Source organism: Daphnia magna, linkage group LG5, assembly GCF_020631705.1.
Source record: "Daphnia magna isolate NIES linkage group LG5, ASM2063170v1.1, whole genome shotgun sequence".
Taxonomy (NCBI): Eukaryota; Metazoa; Arthropoda; class Branchiopoda; order Diplostraca; family Daphniidae; genus Daphnia; species Daphnia magna.
Window position 1 is genome coordinate 2228248 of NC_059186.1, and position 23108 is coordinate 2251355.

General features: G+C 37.3%; 2 pseudogenes; one reads left to right on the plus strand and one right to left on the minus strand.

The window, feature by feature from the left end:
- The first annotated feature begins 12592 nt into the window (after positions 1-12592).
- Positions 12593-15384, plus strand: LOC123472366 (annotated as a pseudogene).
- A 3374-nt stretch (positions 15385-18758) lies between these two features.
- Positions 18759-22541, minus strand: LOC123472423 (annotated as a pseudogene).
- Positions 22542-23108: the final 567 nt, after the last annotated feature.

Here is a 23108-nt window from a genome sequence, read left to right on the forward strand (position 1 = left end):
TTTCCAACCACTACTACCTGCCAGCCGTTGGTAGGGAAGGGAAAAATGATTAATTCTAACCTTAATGATAATGATGATGAGCCTGAGGCCGAGCCCATCGACGCACACGTCATCCGTGTTTGTGAATACTCACACAATATGAATGTGGTGGTCTTTGCGCACCCTTTAGGTCTGAGTTTCGTCTGTGTTTGTGCGCGCCATCTTTGTGCGACTACCCATCGGTTGTTGTCTCAGATGTCTCGGGCGTCCCCGTTGCTGAATCCTCCGCCATCGGTTGCTATTGTAAATGGTAGGGAGGGGTGCAAACGTAGGTGAAATGTGGCTTTGAATATAAAATATGACACTAGAAAATTCACGGTTTAGCGCACTTGGGAACTGCCCCCAAGGCCATTCCCGTGCTCCTTACTTGGTCCGTAGACCGAAGCGGAAATAAGAATACAGTTTGATGCTGTCAAGAACACAGTGAAATTGTTATTGTTTGAGGGAAGCAAAAAAGGGGAACATTTTCTCAAAATAGTGGATCACATTCCATTCTGCTGTCAATGTCACACACCGAAAGACTGCGTTTCAAAAAGATTGTTTTTTATGGACGCAAAAGGAAACGGACAACCACATTTTTTTATCACAGTAAACGTCACCATGGTATAGGAGAATAAAGGTAGGCGTACATGAGAGGGCGCAAATGGGACGAAAACTGAAATGGTCAACTATTGACAACGCTGGCCGGGTGTTTAGCTATGTAGACTACTTTAACATGGGCTCTTATGGGACTAACTATTAAAAAGCCTTAGAACATAATGTTAAAATATTTTTGTTTTGTTAGAAAAATTCTGATACATATGTAGAATCAATAAAATTATACAGCTCATAATATAAAACTTAAGAATAAAATGCATAAATTATTTAAAATAAATAAAAACAATTTAATCGTTTTGAAACGTGCAACACACATTCTTTCAAAAAATCTGTTGATTTTGATCAGTTTACTTTGAAAAAATTTTGCAGAAATTTCCATTGTTTAAGGGAAAACGCCAACTGTGAAATTTTTTTATCCACTAAAAGGCGAAAATTTACGCAAATTTCTATCCAAGTTTATATATACCAGCTGATTTTTTGAAAGACTATGTGATGCACGGTTGGCATTGGCGGTTGATTTCACCGTTTAAATTTTTAAAAATTGCATTTAATTTTATATTAATTTTTTATTTTATGAGCTGCATAAATTTTACAATTCTACACATGAATTAAAATTTTTCAAACAAAAAAGGGTTTTTTTAACATTACATTCTAAGGCTTTTTAATAGTTAGTCCCATAAGAGCCCATGTTGAAGTAGTCTACATAGCTACACACCCTGCCAGAGTTGCCAATAGCAGCTCATTTCAGTTTTCGTCCCATTTTCGCAGACGATGGCTCTGGGAAGTACGCCTACATAGACTATCATGAGGTCACTGTCAAATATTTCAGCAAAAAAAACTGCAATTCCAAGGTGTATAGAAACTGATACAAATTTTGAAGAAACTAAGTAGTTTGATTGATACAAAAAGGGAAGGGTCTCTCAAGGGTGTTGGAACGCAGCCAATGGAGCTGTTAAGCACACAATGAATTGGTGGTAGTTTTTGGGATGCAAAAGGGAACGGTCTCTTAAGGGTGTTGGAACGCAGTCAATAGAGCATTTGAGAACACAAAGAATTAATGGTTGTTTGAGGGATGCAAAAGGGAACGGTCTCTTCTAGGTGCTGGAACACAGTCAAAAGAGTTGTTGAGAACACAATGAATTGGTGGTTGTTTGAGGGATGCAAAAGAAAACGGTCTCTTAAGGGTGTTGGAACGCAGTCAATGGAGCTGTGAAGAACACATTGAATTGGTGATTGTTTGAGGGATGCAAAAGGGAACGGTCTCTTACATCATTGCGGTCATCATGGTGGGGAGATGAGGACTTGTAGGAAAATGTGGAATGTGGGGGCTGGGAATGTCTTAAATCAAGTAAAGCAGTAATAAGGAATGTTAAGCCTAGCTGCCGGCAGTTCGAACCCTTGTGCAGGTAGTCGAACCTTTTCGCAGGTAGAAAAAAGCACGTGATGTTCAATCTATGATTGGCAAAAGGGACCAAAAGTTCAAGTCAAAAGGTGAGACATGACCGAGGCGATTGGAACCTCTTTCCAGGTAGCAAAAAGTCACGTCAGCTGCCTTGAACCAATGGCAGCGTGCGCACAACGATAATCCCTCTGACAAACAAACAGACAGACATCTACACAAACAAATTCCGACCACAAACAACCCTTGTGCTTTTATAAAGATAGAAGACAAGTATACTTAAGCCAGTCCCAGGACGGTAATAGGTGGGGTCTAGTATTCAGTGTCTGCCAATCGTTTTCGCTGCACGTCGTTCCCCCCTGCCCGTCATTTCCCCTGCCCGTTGTTTCCGCTCTTCCCACGTTTCTACCCCTGCCCGTGGGTCTACCCTTGCCCGCCATTATTCCCCATCCGTCTACCCGCCCTACCCGTGACAATGCGAAAGAAAAAGGTTAAGTCTAGCAGGCGGCAGTTCAATCCCTTTTCAGATAGTCGACTTATTTCCATGATATAAAATGTCACATGAATCCCCTTTCACAAATAGTAGACGAAAAAGAGAAAGGAAAAGGTCAAGCCTAGCTGGCAGCAAATCGAACCGTTTTCAGGTAGGGGAATGCCAAGTGACCCCCTTTCCACCAGTAACAGCCAGCGCAAAACGATAATCTCATGACGAACAAACAGGCAGATACACGCACAAAACTCGTTGCGCATTGATAAAAGTAGTAGGATAGCATAGGGGAGACCTGACTCATATTGGACACTGTACCAGGTTAGACAGTGGTCTTACAAACAGTAGAATTGTTTTAAGAATCTAGATTTTTTATTTATGATTAAATTTAGTTTAAACTTAAATTATGTATAGTTTGATTTATATCCTATGGTTATTTCTTCAGTTATTGAAAAAATAAAAAAATTTGGCAAAATTTTTCGAAATTTTTTCCCCGTTGAATTTACCGTAGGGCCTAATATATTAAAGTAAGGTCACGCCTATTACCCCACTGCATTATGCGATGCTCTAGTGGCCAAATATGCAATTACCCCCCAGAATTTAGGTGGGTTCTATTGATAAAATTTGCTGTTGCCCTACAGGAAATGAGTAGAATTTGCCGCTAGAAAGGGGAGAGCGGGCAATTCCGGCCAAAATCTTGAACGTCAACTTTCGATCAAATTATGTCATGTAACAAATATCATAAATGTTTTTTAAGTTTAAGCAATCGATAGCCCGGTTTTCCCTCGGTTCGAATCTTTTTTCAAACTTTAATTTGGTTTATAAAAGTAAAATGAATTTTTTTCTCTCTCTGGGAAGACGATGGGGTATTTCCGGCCACTTAACTCTTTTTGTTTTTTCTTATGTAAAATGAGAATTTATAATAGGAAATTAAAACTATTCAAACAAGAATTCTATTTTCTTTTTAATGGTAATCTTAAAAATATAAAACGGATGTGTTGAACTAACGAAAATTCAATTTAAAGTTAAGCAACCAGTTTTTCCTATGGTTTTCTTCTGAAAAGGAGGAATTTAAAAAGTGGGTTGAGCAACGCGGAATGATTCAACATCCGTGAAATGTCCCATCGTCTGCAAACAACGTGACAGAGTGAAGTTTTCAAAAAACATATATTTCTATTTCATTTTTAAAAAGTGTTTGCTGGATATTTTTTACTATCAAACGGTCTGTAAATTGTTGTTTTCTATGTTTTCAGATGTTTCGCGATTACAAGAGTAATAAAATCAGTCCACCACCCACAGAAGAAGCCAACTGAAACTGGTATTCCCAAAACAACTCTTCAAGATTACTACGGCAGGTAGGGGAGAGCGGGGTCATTCAGGACACGTACCAAACAGGACAGTAGCAGTTACGGGTCTTGGTGATGATGAACTGGGGCAAAAAAATACTGGGATGTTGTCAATGTCAATATCTATATGTGAAAAAAAATCATCGTGATATTCTTAAAATTACTCGAGTTATAGAGGAAACAAAAAAAGAGCGCTGTCTTTTCATTTTATTTACAGCAAATTTTTTGGTATTGCCCACGCTATGATTCGTCAAAATTTAATATAATAGTTAAAGAAGCTAGTTAATTCATTTACACATACAGAGCCGGTATAAAAAAATTTTTCGGATTACGGTTTAAGAGTTGTTAATGAATTAAAAATAGACCCTCATTGGGTGTGATACTGGACATGGTTTTGGGGGTACAATCGGATGAAATCGATTTTTAAGGGCGGAGCCTAAATTGGTCCAGTCATGGTCCAAAAGTGTTGTCTGCTTCGAAAAATGTGTTTCACTAACAATCGATCAAGAATCGATAAAGCAATATCGATAAAGCAATATCTAGGATGCCCCTCCCACTTCTCCATCTGGTATCGAAATTGTCCAGTGCTCCCCCTCCCCCAACTTCATTCCTTAATTTTCTTCATGTTAATTAATTTTTTTGAAATTTAATCTACGCTAAAATAGATGTTATATTGATGAAGTAATTAGGTAATTTTTTTTTTACACTAATAACTAGAAACTTTTAGTGCAATTAACCGTGTCCAGTATGTCCATGAGAAAACCTGAAAATACTAGCCAAGCTAGAGCAGCAGCATTGAACCATGTAGTTATGGTCAAGTTATATTACAAAGTTCAAGAGCTTTATGAAAAGCACTCCACAGCTGATCAAATTTTGAATGTTGATGAAACAAATTACCCTGTAGTCCTGGATCCTGATAAAGTTATTTCTCAAGCAGGAATACACCAGTTATTTTACTATTTCAATCGTATGAATGCCATTCAACTGTACATAATTCGATTAATTTTGTGTAGGTGTATGGTCGCAAAAGTGGTGAACGAGGAAGTAATGTTACAATGTGTGCCTTTATCAGTGCCTCTGGTAAGTTCTATCCAGGTGTTTTCGTTTTCCCCATAAGGAACGTTTCTCAAAAAATGAAAGCTTAGTTCCCTTTGGCTGGCTTGTGTTAGCGAATCCTTCGGGTTGGATGGACGAAGAGTCGTTTCTCATCTTGTTAAAGCACTTTAGGAAACAGATAGTTTGCTAACCTAAAAAAACAGTCCTCGTATTCTTGGACAACCATAGATCACACATTGGCTATTCGATTGTGATGTACGCTTTAGAACAAGGTAGAATCTTTATGACCTTACCTCCACACACCTCTAATGTATCTCAGCCTTTGGATAGGTGTGTTTATGGTCTGTTGAAACGTTTCCTAAAATACGCACATGACTTTGGTTGCGAATTCATCCAGAGCTTCGTATTACAATCTATGATGTTCCACTAATCTCAGAGGAGCCAATAAAGAAAGCATTTACAGTGAAAAACATCACGAAAACATTTGAAGCCACAGGAATCTTCCCATTGGATCGTAAATCCATTCCTGAGAAAATGTGTGCCTTGTCAAAGGCTACTGATTTACCTGGTGAGCTCTTCGTTCTTCTTTCACTCATTCATTTATTAAATCATTCAATTCTTCATTAATTAATATTTTTTTATTCAGCAACCACTCCTGCTCTACATCAAACTGGTACGCTTCAAGCAGCACTGCCTTTATCGCAACAGCAACAGCTAGGAACGCAATTTTCCTACATTGTCTCACTTGACGGTACAATTAGTCCAGTAGCCACTTGTTATTCTGTAATGTCAACTACGTGAAGATCCTCTCCAGTCTCACCTATCATTTGCAGTCCGCTTATTGGACATCAGCCGTCATCTTCCTCTTCTGGCATTCCCTCGCCTTGCCCTGCTACTGCTTTCCCACAAACGTTCGAGCGGTCTTTGGCTGTGGCATCAACTACCTCTACTCCACTCGACTTCTTTTAACAGCAACAGCCATCATCTTCCACTTACGGAACCCCCACCCCCTCTCCTACTACCGCTGTCTGAATAGTGGAATTGGTTGAGCGGTCTTCGAATTTGGCATCAATTTGCTCAACTCCAGTGCACTCCTTTGAACCCCAGCGCATTCTTTCAAGCTCACCAGTAAGTGGTGAATCAAGACCGCGTCACTTTCACCCTTGCGATATTCTACCAATCCCTAAAGTTTCTCAAACTTGGCCGAGAATCCAAAGACCAAACAAACAATTGCAGGAAGCGACCAATTTAACCAGTGAACCGGAATTGAAAAAGATCAAAAAGGCACATGAAGCGAAACAACTGAAAAAACAGAAGCAAGAGGAGGCTGCTCGGAAGAGGGCAATGGAATGTGCTATTCTTCTAATTATTATTTATAATTATGTATATTCACAGTAGTAATGTGTTCATTTCAAATTGTTTATAACTTAAACTTATTTTATCTTAGAAATTGAAGGACCGAAATGTTGAGGCTCAAACTTCAGCCACGATTGCTGATAAACCACATAATAAAAGTGATTGCAAAATAAGTGGTTGTGTCTTACCTTCAAAGTACAAATAACTAAAATACCTTTGGTTTGTCTGCACTAATTATAAATAAAATATTTTGTCTTTAGTTCTTATTTCTTGTAATTTTTAGCCTGGTCTCTGACGTCGCTCGAGTTATTGTTGCTTGTGTTAAAAATTATTTAATTACTTCTAACAAAATCAAATTTGTTTTAACTGTGTTTATTACATCAACCAAAATAAAAACCCAACAGCTTAATCTACGTATTTTGAGCCATGGCAATCAACTAATTTCTTAAGTTTTAGCGGATTGTCTCAAATTAGTTGATGAACGTATTCTACGTGGCACACCTTTTGCCACATCATAGAAACCTCTCGCCATAAACCTTCTTTTCTAGTAGCCGTCACGTTTTCGTGGGTGAACTTAGTGATCATTTTCAGCCAAACAGTCTCAACGGGCATGACGTCACCGAAAGATTTAGGCCAATCAAGAATGACAATCTTTCCCTCGTGTTCAACAACAAATGTCATAACAGCTTTGCTACGGTGAACAGGGAACCTATAAACAGTTGATAACAATATTCAGTAATACACACACACAAGAAATTTAATTTGTAATGTGAACTCACATAACACAATGCAGTCCGTCGGATGTCCGACAGATGTCGAGGTCGGATGTTGAGTACATCTTTTTTATATCCGCCGGACAGCCCGACATCCGATTTGTTTGTTCTATGGATGTAATTTTTTTTGGTTTTGACCGCCCTCAACAGCGCTCTGGGACACCAAGGATATCCGAACGGGCTTTCATTTGGCTATAAATATAACATATATTGGACCTCTAATCTTGAAAAAACATTGACCATATCTGGATTCGAACTCTGGTCTCCCGCACCACAGTCGAATAAATTTCTACTGTGCCAATCGACAGATATACTAATCATTATTTTTGAACAAACGAATCGAGTTGTTGTAAAAACTTTTTTTCGATAACAAATAACCAACAAGATTTTTAAGAAGTCAAGATGATGTTGAACTTAGGTTAAACCAGAAGTGTATAAATTGCAATTAAACAATTTATGATAAATATTTTTTCAATTTTAAACTTCAGCATGATTGATTAAGTTAAAAGTAGTTTTTTATTATTTTAAATTAAAATCCAATCATAAGTATCCTTGCATCGAATATTGTTAAATGCCGAATAATATATATTTTCTGTAAGTTAATTTCCAATGGCTTGGTTCCCGTAAGCTAAACGGCAAGCCTGTGCAAACAAACTCACGACTTACATATATTTTATTCATTTTTTTGTAATAAATTTAAAAATAAACCACCCGGCAAATAGATAACTACTCATTTATTTTTTTTATTTTTCGTATTGAATGATGGACTTAAAATAAAAATAAGTTCAAGGGAAAAATTTGAACACGCTTAAGTTCTCCCCTTTTGGAAGCAAATAAATTTTGACAATTAATAATGAAACTTAGCGATCGGCATCAATTAGCTCTAATCGAGTTAACCGCTTCGCCCCGATAAAGTGCATTCGGGGCTGAATTGAGGTGCCCCTTTTTCAACCGGGGCGGTGCGGGGAAAATTTTGAGTTCAACCCGTTGCCCCAACGCAATTTTTTTAATATGCCGTTCTTTCGGTTTCAGGGTAAAAATCGGGTTAGGTGGGTAGAACGAGCTATTATCGGGGTTGTCATCGGATCGATCGGGTGAAACAGTCAATAGATTATGTTTTTTGCATCGATGAATCAATTGAGTGCAATTGGGGTAGCTTCCCTGATTAAGTACCTCGATTAAACCCCAATTGAATTCAGGGAGAAGAATTTTCCATCCTGAGCCACACCTCGATGCCCCGAAATGAAAAACCCGATTGGCAAAAAAGCGCCCCGATTGGCTCGAGGCCGATCCTTAAATAAAACAATTGAAAATTTTCTTGGCTGTTCGAAGGAGGTCCGTAGAATATAATTTTCGCACATCCATTTCACTTCCAAGAGGACTAGCCGACGGACATCAATGGAACTACCCATTGAGTACATGGATATCTAACGGATGTTCGGCAATGATTCGAACATCCGACGACAGAAATGTGCTATATGGGAAAATAAGATTATCAGTCATGTACTACACCAATATGTCTAGTTGATTCCATCTTTAAAAAAGGAAGAAAATGTTCTTTGAGGATATTGTTGTATGTTGTTGAATCAAACATGCCGGTCACTCTGCACAGAGAAGCATTTGGATGGGACGAAGATATACCACCCCAAACCAACACAGTATTAGCAGTTTATTTTTCCGAACCAAAATGCAGCTCTATTTTGCCATTTTTGTCGTAACTGGAATTAGGCAACTTGTTATTGTCACACAAAGCAGTATTTTTTGTTTTAAGTTTATTTTTACCTGAAAACGTTAGGTACACTCTAAATTTTGAAACCCGTACTACGTAGTACGGGTACGTACTATATGAGTACTATGAGTCTTAGTATTCCTTTCGTATTAGTGAAAATATATTTTGTTAGTATGCACTCCTACGAAGAGACCATACTATAATTTTTCGACCCATACTAGGTAGTATTTGCATGTACGAACCCTCTTCGTACTCCGTTAGTATGTTCATAAAAAAAAGACAGTAGTATCCGCCACTACGAAGACCCGTACGAGTAAAACGGATTATACCACCCCCTCTTCGTATCCCTTTTGGCCTTTTCGTTTTCGTATCGTATTTCAGTACGTCTTAAGTTTTAATTTAAAAACCAACTTTATCTATCTTATAAAACCCATCTTTGAAAATAAAAGTTTCCATTAAAGTTTAAATAAAAAACCATGTCTTTCTAGCTTTTACAACCCATCTTGAACAAAGTTTCGAACAATTAAGTCCTAATAAAAACCATGTTTTTCTAGCTGTGTTTTTTTTGAATTTCTTGACCAAGATTTTATTGATTTGATATGCAGTAGGAACTCATGAACATAATTTACTTCCTAAATATACTGCATGATGACCATACGGGAAAATCAAATTATCTTTTTCAATAGTCGTCGAAGTCAATAGGAATATAACTGTCTCTGATCTCTTGGGGATGAACCTTAGCCAACCAACAGTATTGTCCTGTAAATAGACAAAAGCATCTATCGTAAAGGTAGGCCTATTTCCATTCTTCATGGCATCCAAAAAGTCACGTTCACAAAGACATTTCTGGCCTTGGTAAGAGAAATCTGAGTACAAGTGAGTGTACTTTTTTGCCATATTCATTTTCCGGTAAAAGTGAACTGTAAATGTATTAGATTTAAGAGTGAGACATGCAATCAATAATAAGGAAATACCATCAAATTTACCTTCTCTCAGCATCCTTTCATAGCAATCGGCTGTTAAGGGAACTCCCACTTTCATGATTACACCCCCATTCTCAATATGAACTTTTATATCAGCATAAAAGTCCTAAACTTTATTCGGTTTGTATTCTACTTCTTTGACAGATTCCATTTTTTAAATAATACCAGCGAGAGTTCAGGTAAAATAAAACAACACAAAATCTCAAGGATGTTTGAAGTAAGCCAGTGCTACCGATTAACTCAAGCAGACGATAGTAGATGACAAAGGATGTTTCCGTTTACGCAAACCCGCAGTGGGAGTCGAGAGAATAAGAATGGCAATAAAATTGTAAGGAAATTGAATAATTTGTGTAAAAAGAAATTGCTTTTGTCTTTTCAAAAACAAATTAAAATGTAGTAATAATTTTTGTTTTAGTTGTTACTCAAAATACTTGAAAATGAAACCTTTTTCAAAGGTTACTGTTTAGTCCACCTTTCAACTTGTAGGACTTTGGAACTGAGGATATGCTCATCCATTTTTAGGGTTAGAAGTTTTCAAGTTTAGGAGTGCCGGCTGCGCAAGTTTAATCTTGTCTACATTTTCAAATTCAGTTCTTTGATTTTTGGAAACTTTGAAAGGTAGTAGTAGTTGGATCTGGCTTTGCCTGCTGTGTGCGAGAGCTACTATAAATATACTTTTCGTTTCATCAGATTGCATCCTGGATTATTGCCGACCACGTGCGTTTCAACGGTTGCCATGTTCGTCGTCGATTCTAAGAGCACTGTTATAAAGTTAACAGTACAGGAACTAGAGACTCATCTCTTGGGGAAAGAGTTCAGTGAGAAAACCACAAATGTTTTAAGAGGTAAATGTTTGAGTTGTGTTAGCTTTTAGTTTGTCGATTAAGTCCAATCAGTTTTTGTAGCTTTCTAAACCCATCTTTGAAAAGACATGTGTCGAGCAAATTCAAATAACTTTGAATAGGCTTAACAACCAATAGTGGAACAATTAGTGTCGAACAAGTTGAAATGAGTTTTTTAGTTTTTAGAGCTCAACTTGGCAAAGAAGTTTCGAACAAATCAAAGTTAAAATCAGGTTTTTCTACCTTCGTGATACCAGCTTTTTCTTTCTTTAGAGTTCCCCTTGACTTGCACTACGTAAACTTAAAATACTACAATAGGCAATTTCGAACTCAGTGTTGACAAAAAAATTTTGAACAAGTCCAAATCAAAACCCACTTCAAGGAAGAATTTTGAATGTTTCATTTGTAAGGTAGTAGTTCTTGGTCCTTACCTCAAACTTGTTATACATTTCAAACATGTGCATTGAATTAAGACAAGTAAACGTGTAAGTAACCCATTAATATGTGGACAGAACTCTTGCTCAGCTCAGTTAATGAGTTTCAGATCATTTCGACATCATTTATTAGAGTGTGAATATTTTCAAGGAGATAATGTTACCGCGCGAACAGTTGTTCCACAAATTAAAAGTATGTCAGAAAATGAAAGTATTGATGGCAGTGTAGATGTAGATTTTGATGTTGCAGAAAAAACAAAGGTGTGTGAGAAGCAAGTACAGGTAGCTAAGTTGTTTCTCAATCTTCGAACAACATTCAATGTTACGAATAGTGCATTGAATTTTTTTTCGGCAGAAATGACAAAAATCCTTGCTGAGGCCGCAAAAAGTCCCCTTTCACTAATAGAAAACGCATTTACAAACTTGAATTCACAGACGAACTGGAGTGATTTTTACATAAAAAATTTTGGTTACAAATCACCCAAGCAGTTACTGTCGATGTTGTTGAGGACAATTTCGGGTTTGTTCTTCGAGAATTTATGAAAGAGTTGGAAGAGCTAGAGTCTCAGGAAGGAATGCTTCTAGATATTTCAGACATGCCAAATTTTCGCATTAGAGGTACCCTTGTTTCCGTTTCTGCCGACACTAAGGGGGCTCACGAAATTGGTGGTTTTATGAGTCCGTCGGCAAATAAGTTTTGTCGTCTTTGCCCAGAGATAAGGAGATGGCTCACTCCACGTAAAGCCCAGCAGTCGACATTTTCCCTCCTCCCCCTCTCTAGAAGACAAATTTGACTGCGCTGCTCCTTTCGGCCAGCTCCGGAATCATGGCTGTACTTGGCGGTAAGGACGGTATGGTTTAAAACGTGAAGGGGGAGCGCTACTGGGAAATCCTTACCGCCAAGTACGGCCATGATTCCGGAGCTGGCCGAAAGGAGCAGCGCAGTCGAATTCGTCTGCTAGAGAGGGGGAGGAGGGAAAATGTCGACTGCTGGGCTTTACGTGGAGTGAGCCATCTCCTTATCTCTGTCTTTGCCTAATACATCGATCAGAAATCAATTTTAAAAGTAATGTCGACCAGCTCGTTTTGAGAGACCGGAATAATTACGACCAAGCTGTGGTAGCTTCAAATGAAAGAGTTTGTGATATTTCTCAGTCAGGAATAAAATATGCAAGTCTCCTTAAAGCCAGTAGATATTTTCATTTTGCAGAAAATTTAAATTTTGATGCGATGCACGATTTTCTGGAAGGCGTCGCCCCATTTTCAATTAAACTTGTTTTACACGCATTGGCAACCATATATCCTGAATTAGGTGTAGATGGAGATTTCCTAAATCAAAGAATTGAGAATTTCCAGTACAGCTTTTATGATCTTTCAAACAAACCATCGGCTAAGTTTACTGACGATAATATTAAAGCAAGTGTCAATTATTCGACGAGACAAAGGGCTGGGCAAAATTTTTGTCTTATAAACATGTTTGCTTTTTTGGTGGGTGACAAAATTCCGGAGGGCAACATCCATTTTGCGATCATACTAACTTTGCGCCACATTATGGATATCATATTTTCCCCTGTACTAACACAAGAGCATACCGTCGTTCTCGAAGTTTTAATTATGCGTTACTTTGAAGAATTTCGTAAAGCGTTCCCAAGTGTCCAAGGCATTAACAAGCTCCATCACATGGTTCATTATCCCCAGATCATTCGCTCACAAGGCCCTCCTGTAAGGTATTGGTGTATGCGCTATGAAGCGTATCACAATATTGCCAAAAGACTAGCCCAAGTAAATTTCAATTTTAAAAATATTACTTTGTCTGTAGCAAATCACTTACAATTAGTCAAATGCTCCTCAATGCTATCCGAGTACTTATTTGAAACAAAAAAAAAATTCGGCCACTTAACAACAGTTTTGTTTAGTGAACTGATTGATTTAGATATTGAAAACCACGTTTTCCGGCAATTTTCCTTTGTAAATGTAACGAATTGGCTGAAGGTTCAAGGCTGGGAATATCGAGAAAATTCAGTGGTTGTTCTCCGAAATTCTTATCAGACAGAAAATGCTCTCCCTGAATTTGGCATCATTCAAAAGATTATTGTAGAGGGCGATGACGTTTTTTTTTTGCTAATAACTTTCTCTAACACGATTTGTTTCTGTGAACATTATCACTCGTTTAAAGTTGCTTTTACTACCCTTAAGAATGTAATTTCAATAAATAATTTGGCTGAATGTGAACCGTTGTGGATATTAAAAAACTTTGACCCATTTTCAGATGAGTCTTTTGTGTCGCCCCGCCACTTAGTTTAACAAAAATCAAATTAATTTTCAGTGGTTTAATAAAAAACATCTCGGAAATGCTTTTCATGGTTTTGTATCGATTATTTTATTTTCTTTCCATTTCAAATAAAAAATTTCCCCATAATTTCAACTATCCACAGAACTTCTCAAAAAAATACTATATGTAGCGAATGGAACTCGCACACTTTTGATAATTTGTTTCATTACACACAAGATCGAAAGCGCGTGAACTCAATTCGCTGTATACAGTATTTTTTGAGAGACAGTATACAGTTAATGAAAATTCTTTTTTCTTTCAGAGAACGATATTGACGGAGACGTTTTGATGACGCTTGAAGAAAATCAACTACAGAGTCTTGGCATTTCACTTGGGCGAAGAGTGAAACTCGTTCGGTACATCAAGAGTCTGTCAATGGGTACCAGGCATTAAACAGCAATGGACCCAACCATTTTGCACCATTTTGAGTCCCCTTCCTCTGGTACAGTAACCCCCCAAACACAGTTGTGGGAGAGTCAACTTCCAAGAAGTTTGAACAATAAATTGGTGGACAAAAATCATCAAATGGAGGAGCCTCTTGGTAGTTCTACCTCACGTGATTTGCCTTTTTCTTCTGAAGAATTGAGCGAACACGTTCCAACTTCAAGTGATTCAAATTCGCAGAACCATGTGCCTTAAAAAGTTTGTGAAAAGGTATATGGTTTGTTGTTAAGTTTATATCCATAAACCGAAAATGTAACTTTTTCTAAAATTCCAACCCACAGAATTTGACGTTTGATGTAAAAGAGATTTTGAATTCCCATGAAGAAGGTGTGAAAATCGTTGAGAAATATCAAGCTGACGTTGCGATGCCTGTTACTGAGAAGGACCGAAGCACTATTATTAATATTGCATTGGGCCACGTTATTCGTATAGTTGGTCATTACTACCCAGAAGCGTCAACGAAAGAAAAATTGGCTGCTGCTATTGTAGCTGCTTTTCCTCAGATGGGGTTAATTCGAGATGGCCAACCTGCTTATACATATATTAACAACAGCGCAACTGGTAATGCTTACATTGATCAACACTTAAAGCGGATGAGAAAAGCTGCGTTGACTCCCGATCAACGAAAGAGGAAATCTGTGGAAAAACCCAAAGACGATGCAAGGAAAGGTAAAGGAAAATCTTTAAAGAAGTCAAGTCCAGCATAGCAGCCTCTATCAGATGAGTATCTCGCTCAATGTAAATCAAAGGTAGGCCACTCTTCAATTGAAATCTATATTCGAAAACATTAAATATTTTTAATTTTTATCAAGGTTGCTTGGTTGCAAAATTGCGGTGTTTTTTTTGGAAAACAAATCGAAGATTATGGAGTATATGGATGAGACTTACAAGTACAGGAAATACCAAATTGCAAATTTCCTACTCACTCTAACTGCAATTGTTACAGAATTCCTGAGATTTTTGGATGTGGATTTCGGAAGACTGGTATAATAAGCTAGAAAAATTTTAAATAATCTAAACATTTTCTAACAGTTGATTTATTACGTAGATTATAGCCGATTATGTCCATCAGTATCCTAAATCATCGTACATTGGCACCTTTTCAAGAATCAACAGATGGTAACCCCTATCAACCAACACTTTTCACTGTCTATATTTATGTTCTTAAATGTTTTCTATTATGTCAACAGCCTTTTTAAAGGTACTGGTGGTGTGTGCAAAATTGATGCCAAGAATTCAACAAGCCAAAAGTCAACTGAACACAACTCTGCAACAAATCGTATTTTTTCTCAAGGTAATAAATTGTCTACTGTATTTTAAGTTCCTTTTTTCCCTCGTTGTTTTCCATCATCAAACCCTTTTTCTGTTAAAGGAAAACCCTAATTTAGAGGAATTCGTAAAAACAATCCTCCGCACTTAAAACAACCATTCCTTGTTTGTCTAGGAACTTTAATTGCTCCAAAGCAAGTTTTTTTGTTTTTAATACCGAGTATCCTAAACCCGTTTTGATGGAGTTGTACCAATTTTTTGAATATGCAGTTTACAGAATTGTGCCTAGTTGTAGCTGCAATATTAGCGCTTTTGTAAGCAAATTAGAGTGTTAGCCCCTTACTTAATTTGTATTCATCTACATGCAATGCTCCCAATATTCAATGACCCAGGAATGTACCGTTTTTTAGCTTAACTTTTTCTTGTATGTGTTACGCCTTCAATAAATGTGGTTTAAATGATCTTGTTTGTTTGGTTATGATTCAGTACTAATTTGAATGCGGTGAGAGGGTTTTCGAAGAAAGAATAAAAGGGGGTGGGGTATATAATCCTGAATGACTACGAAGAGTTAGTATGTGTAGTACGAAGGATTAGTATGTGTCGTACGATTACTAAGTAGCCCTGCGTACGAATGCCTTTTCGTAGCCCACATACGAGTAAGTACCATATTAGTATGATTTCCCAAAAAACTACTAAAAAAAAAGTACCTAAGTACCCCCTTCGTAGCCTCTCAAAAATTTAGAGTGTATCACTATATGCTACGACTTCAACATATTTTCCTACATCTTTCAAACAACTTACAGTTCCGTTTTCTCGAATTAATTTCGTTTCTGGGGTTATTTTAGGTCGAAATATTCTACTTCGCAGAATAATAAGAGTTTATAAAATGATTTTTGATTTTTGTTTCCACTATCAACTCTCTATTGGCAGCAAACTTTGAAGTCGTCTGCTTCTATAAGTCCTGCCCAAACGGTTGGCTAAAACTGGCCGAAATTGCCCGTTTATGGAGGCCGGAATTGCCCCAAAAGAGGGGTTTGTACATTTTATTACAATGCAACTAAATAAACGAACGCATATAACAAATAAACTCGCCATTCTACGCAGAATTGAATTGTCTTTTTCCCTGTTACATTTGTTTGCTCTTTTTCCTGAGCTACAACTACAATATTTCAATATTAAAATGACGAGGAGAGAAAAAAATTATGAAAATTAGCAAAATTTACTATTTCTGCTTTAGCTCCCACAATTTTGGGTATTTTAAAATAAATTTTGCTGGAAGCAAGCATCTAGTGGTAATACACGTTTGGGAAAAAATAATTCAAATGCAGCTATTACACTGGTCGAAAAGTCCACTGGCCGGAATTGCCCCTGGCCGGAATCCCCCCGCTCTCCCCCATAGATATAACTACTGTTTTGGAATATGTGTTGTCAGATATTTACGGCAAATTATTAACTACACAATATTTGACAATCATCCTTGCTCTACGCCTATTTCTTTTTTTCATTTTAATAAAAATTTCTGCGGTATTCCAAGTAGGAAGAGGACAACCTTGGGTAGGTGCCGAAGGAGTTACTTCGCATTGAGGAGGTTACGGCGATGGTATATTGGGATAACGACCACGTAATGTCCCAGTGGCATGATTTCACTTCCCTAGGACACGGCATGAATCAATTGATTGGACCGCGGTGGAAGTTGTAAGATATTTGGAGAACAGGTAACAAATTTTACTACTTTAAATCAAGATCGGCAACAAAATACGCCTCAAAGTCTAATCTCCAGCATCACGGCTTAGTAACTTCCAGGGCAAAAGCAATTTGTTCAATTTTAGATGCATCTTGGCAACAGTGGATATTTAACAATGATGCTGTTGTGTCATCAGCACTTGAAGCATATTAGAGGAGCTGGTACTACACAATGACACTATCTGTTGCTGAATTCATGTGTACTTTACCATCAGCATACAACTATTTTCAAGTTTGTTAAAGCTTTCCCTGTAATGTGCAAGATACACATTAGCCTTCCAAAACAAAAGATGTACAGACAGATGTTACTTACATGATATATAATAAAATGTGCTGTTGTGCAACTAACACTTAAGGCACTGTCTCATAGATGAGATCTGGCACTGTGCAATACAACTCAACCACATGTATAATGAATATGACCTGAACCATATCGAAGGTACGACACTTCCATTATTGTTTTCAGCTACACCTGCCATATTAAAGACAAGCTTCTGATGCACTTGCTCTATGGATAGATTACCAGTAGGAGATTAAATGCTTAATTGTAACAAAAGGCATGTACAATCTCGTAAAAGACCAGCTTATAATGGGCAACAAAATCTTTTGCTGGATGCATCTAGTCTCCACCTGCAGTGTTCAACAGTCCTATACTTCAATTTAGTTTTGCCTGTAATGTATAACATAGAAAATAAAAATGTTAATATGTGAGACCATGAGAATTGGTACCTGCATGATTGCCCTTCTCCTGACTGTCCCATGGTGTAATTTGCTATACACAGACATTAAACCTTAAAATACATGGCAGTGCAGCTTTCTTAATTAATCTTTATCTCACCAATATCCAAGATATTTGGTGAAAAGAAAACGAGAGTTAACAGCCATAGTCCACAGCCTAGACAATAGGAAGATGGATGACAGAAAACAAAGCATGGGAACGCAAGAATTACGAAAAAAATTAGTGAGACACGCTGCCATATGGATTCTGTGGCAATAGCAACTGACGCCAAATAGGTTCCCAGATTTCTGGGGGCTTCCTACGGCCTAAATTCCTATTACCCATAATGCTAACCAACAGAATGCTAGGAAATATGCGAGATTAGATTTATCCTTAGACTGTAGCAGCGACGACTTTCCTATCATAAGGAACCAAGTGGAGTCAACTAAAACTGTATTACAAAACATATTTGCTAACATTAACCTACACAATCTATGTTATGTTGTTGCCATAGCTGGTTAGGAATGATGACAGCAGTACTGAAGCTCTCAAGGACGACCATATGGATGATGTTCGTAGTTCTGAATCGACGCTGACGATCATGCATCTTTAAAAATTGCATATGTAACCCCTCCCTAAGACTAATTACGCATAAGTATATATATTACATAAAATAATATAAAAATAATTTATTCTTTACCTAATTGCGCTTCACTGGTTTCCCTAGAGGTCTTCAGATGCTTTTTGGAGTCTGGGTAAATTGTTATTCCCCTTTTGGTAAAAAAAAAACATTATTGTTCAAATCGTTTAAGTTCAAATCAAATACCCTACAAAATTAACTTACATTAGCATAGCGGTTTAACAGACTAAAAGCAAATTACTCGCAAAGCTAGCAAATATTTTTATTTGGAAGCTGGTCAAATTGGAAATAGTTCCATACCAAGAAACCATTTTTTCTTATTTGAAAAACAAGTGGCAGAACTTTCTACTTCTCACAGGGCCTTTAAATAGTATAATTTTTGCTATTAAAAAAAAGAAATATAGCCTGGTTTTTTTCCACATCCTTAACTATTATAGTGGAAACATACCATTCTGAGCCATGTAGTTTTGAAGCCAATGAATTAAGAATGTCCCCAACAGTTTCTTTACCATTTCGGCTTTAGGCGTCAAATACATCCTAGCTTGCAGCTCCAATGTCTCAAACGAAAAATTCAAGCCAGAGCTTGAAAAATAGTGTTGGCTAAGCTCTCATCATCCACCTCGTTTGAAACACTTTCTGGATCCGACCCTAGATCAATTAAATTCACATTAAAATTAGCCTCAGTAGTTTTACCAGAACACTGTTTAATATTTTCTTCGAGCAAGAGGATTTTGCAACCGTAGGGATCAATGCGATTCTTCACGATGTTTTGGAAGAGACAATTGACCCCGTCGACAGCTTGGTTGGTTTTCCTTGTGGCTTCGTAGGAAATGATGGGACTGGTGTTCCAGATCCTTTTCGTGACCTAAAAAAAAATTGTGAAGCTCTAGGGGGATCCAGCGAGCACACTTACTAGCAATACTCGTACAAGAAAAAAAACAGGTCTGCAGTATATCTGTATATAGCTAGTTTTGTACTAATTGGGGGATTTATAGTTTTAACTTGCCAAACACTGACTAGCGCTATATTGTCTAAAACAAAAGGGGTTTAATGCTAGGATTAGCTGATTACTCGTTTGAACGGACATATACGTAAAATACAAAAGTTTAAGCCTGTTGTTGTTTATAAGCCTTATGCGTGTTATCATACATACTGTCCAATAAGTTAAAAACATACATATTCCTGGCTAGCATTAACAAGTTTATTGCAAACTAGTTCATTACAGCATAATACCTTTATACTTTCCCAATAAATCAAACGCCCTATTAAAATATTATATATCTCATAATGAATAAATACTATCCTTAAAACGAATACACCATATTGCAAGTTTCGAAAATATATTTCGCCGCTTTTCATTAATCAGTTTCCAAGGTATTTGTGAGTGCCGTAATAAAAGGAGAGAAGTAAAAAATGATATGCTGCTACTACACATTTTCTCACTATTTGATATGGCAGTATTGCTTCCAAGTCACCCAACCCTGTTACTTTTTTGACCTGGTTCGACGATAGTCGTGGATGTTCGTTGTTGTTGGGCGATTTTCTGGACTCACGGTGTCAGCGCGGGCCATTTCTTGTTGACTGCCATCATGGGTGTTGTCTCCAGGGATCGTTTCAGCTTGAACCACTTCTTCTTGCTCACCATTGGCAGTGTACCCAACAAACAAGAAGAATAAGCACTTTTTTATTTCTGACCCATAGGACGGCCAAAGATAAACAACTGGAAATTATTTTTCACTCCGTCAATAAAAACGAATTTTCTATAAAAAAGAACGGTCCGTCGTTCAAGAGAGCGGAGTAATTAATGCGCTTCTTTGACCGCACAAAGGTAAATGTAGTGAAGGTAGAGCTGCTACCACTTCGGAAACATATTCTGGTATAAAAACCGCAAACTGTTTTCTCTATAATTTCGACCATCCCGGCAATTTTACATTAATCAATCAGGTTTTCATCATTTGGCAAAGCCGTTTCAACAAAACAGACGTTTATAGTTTAGGATTTCGTACAGGTTTGGCAAACAAATCATTCTATGAATTAGTTTTGATGTATGGAGAGGGATTGTTTGATTTATATAACAAATCAATAGCCTGGTTGAAAATGGAATTTTTCATTAAAAAAAGAAGATGTCCTTTGTTCAACAACTGACTGAGTTCTTTTTGATAGCCTCTGTAACTGACCATTAAACATCTCAGGTATAAACGCAGAAGTAGCCCACAAGCAACCCCTGTCTAAAACCCTTTTTTTACAGGTGTGTCAAAAGATGGATATTGAATTTGACGTGCTTTCCTCCATAATGCAGTTCTACATTCTTTACAAAACTCTCGAGAAGAACGCCGATATGTTTGGGAAAATTTGTGGGGACAGACTCTTGTAACAGAACCGAAAGAGCCTATGATAAATTGGTGAAATGAAAAACACGTGGTTCACGCAAAATGCTCTATAGAAGGGGGAAATAATAGAGTGCAAATGATCGAAAGACTTTCCAATACTTTATGGTATCTAAAGTCCTTGAAATTCTTGTGATGCCATATGGTGGTTTCATGTTTGATAAGGGCTTGTTTAGAATAGTTATCTTATCCTTACTGAAGTGCCATGGTTCTTTACTGTATGTTTGGGATATCCATAAGATATTCAAATACTGGATTACACCCAAACAAACGCAATGCATGTACTCCGGGACGAACACCCCAATGAAGTCAAAACCTTCTATGTCAGCAAGTGACTTAGGCCCTTTAATTCCGTGAAACATTTTGCCGCTTTTCATCACTTCCTATAAAAAAATCCGTTTCAGTATAGTTTCATTCAACAAACGGAAAAATTGGCTAAAATAAATAAGTGTATAAAGTTTACTTCTAGATCCCTCTGATATTGCAAAGTTGAAAGCAATGGATACTTCGGTTGGGAATCATCAGATTATTCACCGATTTTAACTGACTTTCCTAGTAATCAATGGAAACGTTGGCAACCCATACTTTTTTAAAAACCCATGCTATTTTAAATGAAATATCCGTAAACAAACAAAAATGACACCTATATGAACCATTAAATTGCATTGTGTTTCGAAGAATTGGTCGGGAACCTGTGTCCACGGTCCATCCGTCACTATGACGGGGTGGATTATGAATGCTATTTTATCACACTCAATGAAGTCGGGCAAAGATGGTTTAATATATCTACGCAAGGATTCACAAAAATATGTTTCTTGGGGGTTTCTTATTCCCGAACCATATGGCTATGAAAATGACTTTTTATCGTCGGGTTTTATAAGCCGTTTCGTTAATTATATCTATAAAGGGCCAAAACGAAAATTTACTCGATTTAAATTTTTTAGCGCCATCAGTGTTGATTTACATAGTTATGGTCCACTCGTTGATGGGATCATCTTTCACGTACTTCTTGTAAAGATCACCAGTAAGACGTCACCTTTTCTGTCTTCGTCAACAGCAACTTGAGAATTTTTTAAAATTCCATAGTAACAGAGAAAAAATTCACTTTTTTCTTCAACTGGGAGCAAGAGAGTGTAGCATTTGTCTGACGTTTCCTTGCAATAATTGTGACCGGCAGGCTGCATTTCTGTCTGATATCCGCTCTCATTGTTTTCAGTGTCTTTGAGAATGTAGAACACGGATAAATTCTTTTCAGGTAACTTTTCAAAAGCCCATACCGTTTCATAAACATATTTGGACTTCTTAGCTCGTCCTCTTGATTGAGCGCAGAAGAATCATTTAAAATATCAATGAAATCACCATTGCCTGATTTACTCTCGATAAACCGTGCTTCAAGTAAAATGCAGCTGAAAGTAAAGGCGTAATTTGAATACGATCAAATTCATTCCCCGTCTTTATCTATATACAATACTTTTCTAGGCGTTATAATATATAAAAAAAATAAACGGGGAAGCTATAGTTTTTTCCTTACGCATAGTTCGAGACCCTCATTATCTGGATCTTCTTCATCAAGTTCATCAACAAATTTTAACTAATTCATATTCATTTCTTAATCTAACATTGCCTCTGGGAATTCTGATGCTATCAAAATGGATTCAAAAACCTTAGGAAAATCCGATCCAAAAGAGTTGGTATTGATATGTTCTGGTTTTCAGTGGTAGATTTTATTGTAAATTGTAAAAAAAACAACCGAAGTTTCTTAAAAATTATTCATTAACCTGTACCTGTCAGTTCCACTTCATCATTGAAAAAAAGAAGCCTTCATATTTACTAACTGTTGAGAGATATCCGATTCCTTGTTCTTTATAAGAAATGTAATAATAAAAATAACGCAGGAACTTCCAAATTTATCTTAATTATACTGACAGAAATATATTTTTGTTTGATTGATCTTGTAATACAACCATATTATCCACATCTATTAAGATATATGACAGTTCTCAAAGTCACCAAATGATTTATTATCCACACAGTCAGGTATATGTTCAAGCGAGATAGACATACATGTATAAAAGCGACGTACCTTACGTATGAGAGAACACACACTTGACGGATGTAGAATCATCAAGCGCTAAACGTCAAAAAGAGAGGGGCGACATAAGGAACACTGACTAGCAGGTCAACATTCAGTGGGGCTAAACAGTATCTCACAGATCTAGCTGGAGGCTGTGTGGAAATCCAGGGAAATGACAGGATTGGATTGCAAGTCATCTTTAACACTCTCCCTCAAACCTTCTTTCGGAAGAATTCCCATACCGATGCGTTCACGTAGGTTGATGAATCGGTCTTCCTTCAGTGGCTTTGTGAAAAGGTCAGCAAGTTGGTTCAGTCCTTCGACTTCAGCAACTGTCACTCGGCCTTTCTCTTGCAGCTCTCGAATGAAGTGGATCGTGATTTCAAAGTGTTCGGTTCTCCTGTGGAACTCGGGGTTTTTAACGAGCTTGACAGCGCTTTGGTTGTCGCAGTAGATTGGT